The following is an 8,651-nucleotide window of genomic DNA, read 5'->3' on the forward strand; positions in this document are numbered from 1 at the left end:
ATAGTGGATAAAACCTGGTTTTACAGCACTAAATCTCACTTTGATGACAGTCTCGTCAAATTCCGTTATATTTACAATTGTGCGTGAACTAAACAGACATGATAAATAGTCAAAATATGGGTACCATAGTCACCATCGGGTAACAATTTCAAAAGGAACAAAAACATCTATCTACAAACACATTCATTGATTCGCGTGTCTTATCTGACGTCATAAAGTAGTAGTCTAACATTAAAAGGCTCCATGCAAGCTCAGAAGTCGAAATTAAAGTGACTACGCAATGGGGAAAAAAAAAACAACCCCAAAGACAAACAGACAAGCAACAATACAGTACACAAAACACAACATAGAAAACGAAAGACCGAACAACACCCCTCCCCCAAAAAAACTGCGGAAGGATGAACTGATAAATAGATGAATGTACGATGGTTCATTAAATATCACGATTAAAAGGAAGTTAACATTTTTACTGCAAGGGGGTGACAGTGCAATATTTGCAAAATTTTCAAAATTTAAAATTTAATAAATTAAATGTGGAAATAAATCAAATGGTATAATTTACTATTTCTACTTTAAATACGACGCTCTTGACAGTTTTGCATCGAGGAATGCAAAAGATTTCAATAATCGATCTGGAACAATTATGAGTCAAGCAAAAAATAACATTCAGGTCGTAATTTCAATAAAAAAAATACAAAAAAAAAATATTTCTGCTTAATTTTCAACTTATTTTTGTATCTATTAAACAGGACAGTTGAGATCTGAAATTGAAAAAAAAATGACAAGTCATAAAATTTCAGAACCCTTTTGTCGATGTTATATTGTTCAGTTATCAGTTATGTTACGAACAAAATTATTTCATACATAAGTACCATTCGGCAATCCTCGGGTGACCCCGCTACCTACGGAATTGGCCGAGTTGTGACGGATGACGTTAGACTATTTTTATAAATTATGTGGTCATTTTGTTAAATTTTCTGTTTACAATACTTTGAATTTTTCGAAAAACTAAGGATTTTCTTACCCCAGGAGTAGATTACCTTAGTCGTATTTGGCACAACTGTTTGGAATTTTACGTCCTCAATGCTCTTCAACTTTGTATTTATTTGGCTTTTTAACTATTTTGATCTGAACGTCACTGATGAGTCTTATGTAGACGAAACGCGCGTCCGGCGTATACAATTATAATCCTGGTACTTTTGATAACTATTTAATCACAAGACCAAAATCACTTTTTAAAGGTGCACGGAATATATATTTAAAGTATAGACATCCGTAAATTTATACTAAATAAAAAAGAACAATTTAATCTGAATAAAACTGTTGAAGTTTAAATATGAATAAAGTTATTATAATTATCTGTATTGAAAAATAAAATATAATATTATGCAATATTACAAAAAGCAACATAGCTTGAACTCCTAACTATTATCCAACGGATGTCAGGTCAACCATATGAAAGTAAAATCCGCGACATGCAATTGGCAAATCTAAAACTTTTATGCATACTGAATATAAAATAAGCTCATCATAGATACCAGGATTGAAATTTTGTATTTACGCTAGACCCGCGTTTCGTCTACAAAAGACTCATCACTGACGCTCGAATAAAAAAAAAGGTTAAAAAGGACAAATAAAGTACAAAGTTAAAAAGCATTGAGGACCAAAAATTTCCAGAAGTTTATCAATATACAGCTAACTAAACTTAATATACCCCAGAGGTAGAAAAGTCGTAGTATTTATAAAAAATCAGAGTTCTGTAAACAGTTAATTTATGTTTATGATCATATCAATGATAATTCATGTCAACACAGAAGCACTTACTACTGAAGTATAAATTATAAAACGTCTGAAATCATAATTATATGTTGCCATAGCATAATCTCCTTTTTGAGCATTTACAGACGGTCTTTCTAATTCCAAGCCTCCTCTATCATGAGTTTTTGAGAAGAAAATCTGGCCTGTTATTTTATGACGTTACTAAGGCTTTTCTACCTCAGGCATAGATTACCTAAGATGTATTTGGTAAAACCTTAAGGAATTTTGGTCCTCAATGCACTTCAACTTCGTACTTTATTTGACCTTTTTAACCTTTTTTTTGGATTCGAGCTACACTGATGAGTCTTTTGTAGACGAAACGTGCGTCTGGCGTATATACAAAATTTAGTCACCGTGGAACGCCACATGCGGGGTGTCGGCTATGTTTGACATGGGGTGGCAATTTTGAAGCGACGAAAAAGTAACAAAGTAAGTTCAAGCATTAAAATTTCTTATTTTAAGAACTCTCAGTACCATATAATGTATTGCACGGAAGGAACCACAACATAATCTATTTTCTGAAAGCAGAAGCAGTCGTTTTCAGTGCTCAGTTTCCTGAAACACCTCGCCCTAGTTTTACGTGTTGCAGATTTTAAGGCTTTATATGCAAATTTCTGTATAAAAAGCTACTTTACACAACTACCCTCCGTATTATTTATATATAATTGTATTCCTTTCATGGGCTTCTACCAAATTCCTATTTCTTAGTTAAAATTAATTGGTTTTAAAACTATTATTCATTAGAATATAAAGTGTCGCTCGGGGTGTCAGATTTTGCATCTCAAGGGGTAGAGGCTTATCATAAAAAAAGATATATTTGCATGTAAATTAGTCTTCATATGATACATTTTATTTCAAACGCAACTTCTTTACTATTACAAACTAAGGGTACTTCATTTTGCCTGTTTTTAGTCTTACAAAACATGTGCTTTTAATTTCATTCATAGTAAAAAATGGCTCAAAATATTTAGTTTTAAAGCTGGTAAATAATTTCAGTCACTATTATGGTCAGAAATAGTCAAGGCTATGGATCAATAAATTCGAATCTGAGGGAAAATCACATAAAAGTCCTCAGTTTAAGATCTTCCCGAAACCTCCACCAGCCAAACTGCATCATTCTTCATCACCAGGTCTTGTGAACTTTGTTCATCGAAAATTGAAATGGTATATACTATCCCTGCCGTTACAGCCGTTATAAGATAAGTTAATGATAAGATAAAGATAAGATAAAGATATTATAGATATTATGCTTCAAGATGAATGGTTTGGTCACATTCGTTCGTGCCACCTCAGTGAGCTGGAATACGAATATGTTTTTCCACAAGCGCATCTGTATTGTTCTGGATTTTGATGCTTACAAATCAAATGCTTCTGCAAATATGTTTTGCACAAAAAAATAGTTTTACAGATGTCACATGCATACTGTCTTGTCCTTTTATTGTTAACTTTATAATTTTTAAGGTGCTGTACAACATCTTTGAAAGATTGTTTGCATATTAGGACATTCTTTCTTTGTTTTTATATGCGACTTCTGGTGGCGCTTTGAAGCATAGTTGTCTTTAAAATTCTTGTCACAAATTAAACACACCAATGATTTTTGTCTATGCTTAAACCTCACATGATTATTCAATGCCGTTTTTGCATTAAGCTAAGCACCACACTCGGCACAAAGGTGGGTAGTTTTTTTATGTGTGTGTCCTTCTTTTGTGTTTTTTTAGTAGGTTCATCGTACGGAATGACTTTTCACATTTCCTAGCAACAAGGATGCTCCTCTCCGTTATGTATCTTTATGTGCTTATTAAGGGATGACTCGTGCTTATGTCTTTTGGTACACACATGACATACAAAATGCTCGCCAACCTTCTCTTCGTGGTCTATTTCAAATCCTTCTCGTTAATTCCATTACTTTAACAAGAAAATATATCAGTTTATGCATTTATATAATGTCTTAACAACAACTAATCTATTTGGGGGTCAATCAGTTTGTGAAAATTAACTGATACAGTTACAACAGTTACTAAATACAAAAATTATAAAATCATTTATGATCTCGAATTGAAAAAAAAATCAAAAAAAGATTAAAGATTGGTCTGTGCAAAGCATTTAGTTAATTGTATTACTATGCAACTTTATTTAATCATTAATGCTTTGATAACAAATCGGTTACACCCTTCTTCATCCATACGTGTAATTTTCATATTCTTACGTGTATTGGTTAATATTTTTGTTATTTAAAGGTATGATATAAAACAAATAACATTACACTTATACCCATACACAATTATGTTTCTACTTTGAGGCTTATTTGCTATGTATATCAACGAAATGCACATTACATAAAAGACTAAAATATGGACCAAATGACATACAATTAGTTTGTAATTTGTCATCAAAACAGTGTAGGTGTGTTTGAATAAAAAAAGTATCAGATAGAGACCGATTAATAAGCAATCTAATTAAAATATTGATCTCTGATTACGTTATACTGCATATGTGCTCATATGCAGTATAACGTAATCAGAGATCAATATTTTAATTAGATTGATTAATAAGAAAATGTTGTTTTTTTTTATGACAAGCCTCTACCCCTTGAGATGCAAAATCTGACACCCCGAGCGACACTTTACATTTTGACGAATAATAGTTTTAAAAACAATTAATTTTCAGTAAGAAACTGGTATTTGGTAGAATTCGATGAGACGAATACAATTCCATATAAATAATACGGAGGTTGGTTGTGCAAAGAAGTTTTTATACAGAAATTTGCATATAAAGCCTAAAAATCTCCAACACGGAAAACTAGGTCGAGGTGTTTGAGAAAACTGAGCACTGAAAACGACTGCTTCTGCTTTCAGGAAATATATTCTGTTGTGGTTCCTTCCGTTTAATACATTCTATTGTACTGAAAGTTCTTGAAATAAGAAATTTTGATACTTGAACTTTCCTTGTACTTTTTCGTCGCTTCAAAATTGCCACCCCATGTCAAACATAGCCGACACCCCGCATGTGGCGTTCTACACGGTGATAGTGGGTAAGTTTAAAAGAAGAAAAAACACGCTGACGTTTTAACTTGTTTCACACATGTTACAGGACATTTGCGAGATAATAATTTTACAGGTAAAACGATAATTTATATGTATTGAAATTTATTTGTGCAAATTTATGTAATCTTATAGATTTTTAACGTGTACTGGTGCAGTTCGAAATACATTAATGGTAAAGCCTTTTCAAAGTTGATTTTTTGATATTTTTTTAGTAGGACGAGAAAATATTACTAGAAGAAAAAGTTCATGATGAAGACAACTGTGAAACTTGGAAATGCATTGATAAATGATTTCTTAACATTTTTTGTTGTTGGGTTCTGGAATACAGCATGGAATATTCAAGACAGATATATTTATCCAGATGATCTCGTATTAAGCAATGGATTATCTTTAACGTGTGGTATTATAGGAATATGTGTTCTTGCTTTATTACAGTTTTCTTTTACAAAGCTGTTTCAGGATAAACACATACTTTTGTATTTAATCTTTTCACGAGTGATCGCGTTTCTTTGGGCTTTTCTTGATGTTTGTCATTGGAGAGGACTGTGGAATTTCATAGACATCTATACTGCTGATATTTCACCATTGATATTACTCCTCCCTGTTGCTGCATTGCTAGTTGTATTACGCAGCATAAGGAATGTAATAGTTATGCCATATCTGAATGGATACGATCGACGCAAAGATCAGTTCTTTATCAAGTCGATGATATTTAGCAAAGTGGTAGGTTTTAATATGAATGAGGGGCAGAAGATACCAAAGATACTAAATCTCATTATTCGAATACAAACTGACAAGGCTATAAAAATAACGAAAAATTACCAAAGGAAACATAGCAAATTAAAAAAAAACAAAACAGAATAAATTCTAAAACAACGAGCAACCTGCAGCATACCAAATAACCCGGGTTGATCTCTAGTGCTTTAAAGGAAAAATAAATGAAACACTAGAATACCACTGTTCAATTGTCGTAAATAGATAAAGCAAAAACAAATTCGGGCCACAAACATAAACCGGGGATAGGACATCAACTTTGAGAAGAAAACATCGGAACAACAGGAACAATGAACGGCTACAAACACAAAATCCAACATACATATACAAGGACTATTTGATAATAACTGCCATATTCTTGACTTGTTACAAGATATGTTTAGACAAAATGATCTTGTTTTATGGCTAGCCAAACCTCCCATTTAATACGAATACGAATACGAAAGTTTTATTTAGATTCGGTTTACATATAACAATACAAACATAAGCTCTTAAGAGCTTTTCACCGAATATAAAATAACATAAACACAACATTAAAACACACAATATACAGACAAGATATATAACAGCACAGACACACACTTTGAAATACATGCAAAGCACTACTAAAATGCATATCTAGACAAGCCAACGCTGAAGTACAACTTAAATTTAAGCATAACTAAAATTAAGCACAAAAAAATATAGCACAAATGCAAACATGTAAGACATACTAGCATGTTAAAGCAACTTCTGAAATATGAAAAAGCTTATCTACATGCAGAACAACAACATTTTGAACCATTCCTAGGCTCTTAAATTGAGAAACTCTGTTTTCAGTCCTGAAATGGTCAGGTAGGCTGTTCCACAGAATAGCAGCTGCAAATTTAAAACTTTCTCTAAAAAGTTATAAAGCAATGTTACAAATACCGCCAAAATGATAACATTTTATGGCAGGAGTACAGTACAAATAAACGCAAGAACACTGGACAGAGAAATACATAAATAGATAATGCAACATGTAATTAAAACGGGCACTATCTCCAATGAATTTACAGCAGTACACCAGAAAACAACAATTAAATGATGAATTTCTAAATTCAGAAATAATTTAATCCAATACAAGTGTTTCATCACAATTTGTTTAAAAGAATTGAGAGTTTAATGAATCTATATTTCATATATTTTTTCAGTTTGTTCGATTAATTATTGAATATTCAATTTCATTAAAAACAGAATTTGTTGCATATTATATCAATATAAAATGCAAGCTACGGAAAAGAGGTTTATTTGTGGCATTTAAAAAAAAGAAGATAATTTAAAGACTGTGAGTTAAAAAAACAAGTATCAAAGATTGATAACAACAATATTTATATACTCTAAATTTGAATTCTTGGTCGAGAATAATTATAATACTTTTATTTCATAAATTAGAACTCACAAAGTAAAAATCATGTCGTAAAACAGTTTTATCATCTTAAAAAATCTCAGAAAAGATTACATTTGGAAATAATGACCAATAATAGCAAAATTGGAATAAAAGTAATTTTTCTAAACAGAGAATTGATTTAAGGTGGTATGGGTGTCTTTCGCCATCTTGGATTGTAAAAAACAGAGAATCTAAGGTCCATATTTTCTATCAAATTAGCAAAATTTGATGCAAGAATGCATATATTTCATGTGTTTTTACATTTAAAAGATCCAATTTATAAGAATATAACTTATAAATATAAATATATGTACAAGTGTAGATTATTTTTGGTTGTTTTTAAATATTTTGAAATTGTCATTTTAAGGGGAGGTAACTCTAAAACAGTGTATTTTCTGTTGGATTGTTCATGGAATTTTCCGACTTTGTATTTTAGCCGGAAAAAACGCACGGTGACCCTATCTTTTCTTTTGATATTATCAAAGCATTGTTTGAAAGCTATATTTTCCTAATTTATTTTACAATTCTATCATTTCGTTTAGTTTCTATTCACAAAATGGTGTTTTTTCCTGTATAATCCATACAAAATGTGTTATTTTGTCACGACCCGTAGCTTGAAAAAATGCACGGTGACCTATCATTTTTATAATATTTTTAAACATGCATCAATAGAGACTACATTTTGGCAAAGTATGAACAAATTCTATCATTTTTATTTTAGACTCCCATACCACCTTAATGTGGCATTTAGTCACGTGTTACAGTTATGAATAAAATATAAAGAAAAACTCCTTAAATAAAGACAGGCTTATAATTTTTTACAATAGACAAATGTTTCGCTCACTTAAAACCCATCAGTGGCAATCAAGTTAGAAAAGTTAGAAAGCCGATTAACATACGATTTGTAGAGCTTAAAACCTAAAATTTTAAAAGTTGTATAGATATATTTAATGTCATCACAAAAATGCTTACTACTGCATTTGTTATGCTCTAGTGGTTGGACAAGTCAACCAGCTGTGACATCGATTCACATAATCAGAGTTTATGACAATATCATTTAGAAATAAACTTATTATGTAGCCGAGTATTACGTGTTAAATAAATGAACGCTTCAATAAGGCAGATTTATATGTAAAATGTATAAGTTTGCTTACTTTAGAAGACCAAACTTTCTATTGTATTGCACGCATTAATAAGAGGAGTATGATAATATAAGTATTTAAGTTTTTGATATATTCTAGAAAAATCTTTGGTTGATTATTATTTCGGTAAATTGTCTTAAAACAATGTAACTTTTCCCAACCCAATTTACCTCTAACACATATATGATATGGACCGGTCTATGTTATGTCAAACGTTGCAGTATTCACAAACAATATATATGTTTTAAGTTATGACAAGGATAGCAACTAAAGGTCTGAAGTTAAAAAAAGCTGTTTTAGAAATTATCAACATACTGTTGTTTGTGGGTCATAAAAGTTAAATAACTACATCAACAAAAACGAATTCCAAGGGGAGTTCACTTCCTTATCAAATGGCAAACTATAACATGTAAAAACTCAAACACATCAACCGAATGGGTAAAAACCTATCATATTCATGACTTA

The sequence above is a fragment of the Mytilus trossulus genome, chromosome 8 (assembly GCF_036588685.1).
Source record: "Mytilus trossulus isolate FHL-02 chromosome 8, PNRI_Mtr1.1.1.hap1, whole genome shotgun sequence".
Classification (NCBI taxonomy): Eukaryota; Metazoa; Mollusca; class Bivalvia; order Mytilida; family Mytilidae; genus Mytilus; species Mytilus trossulus.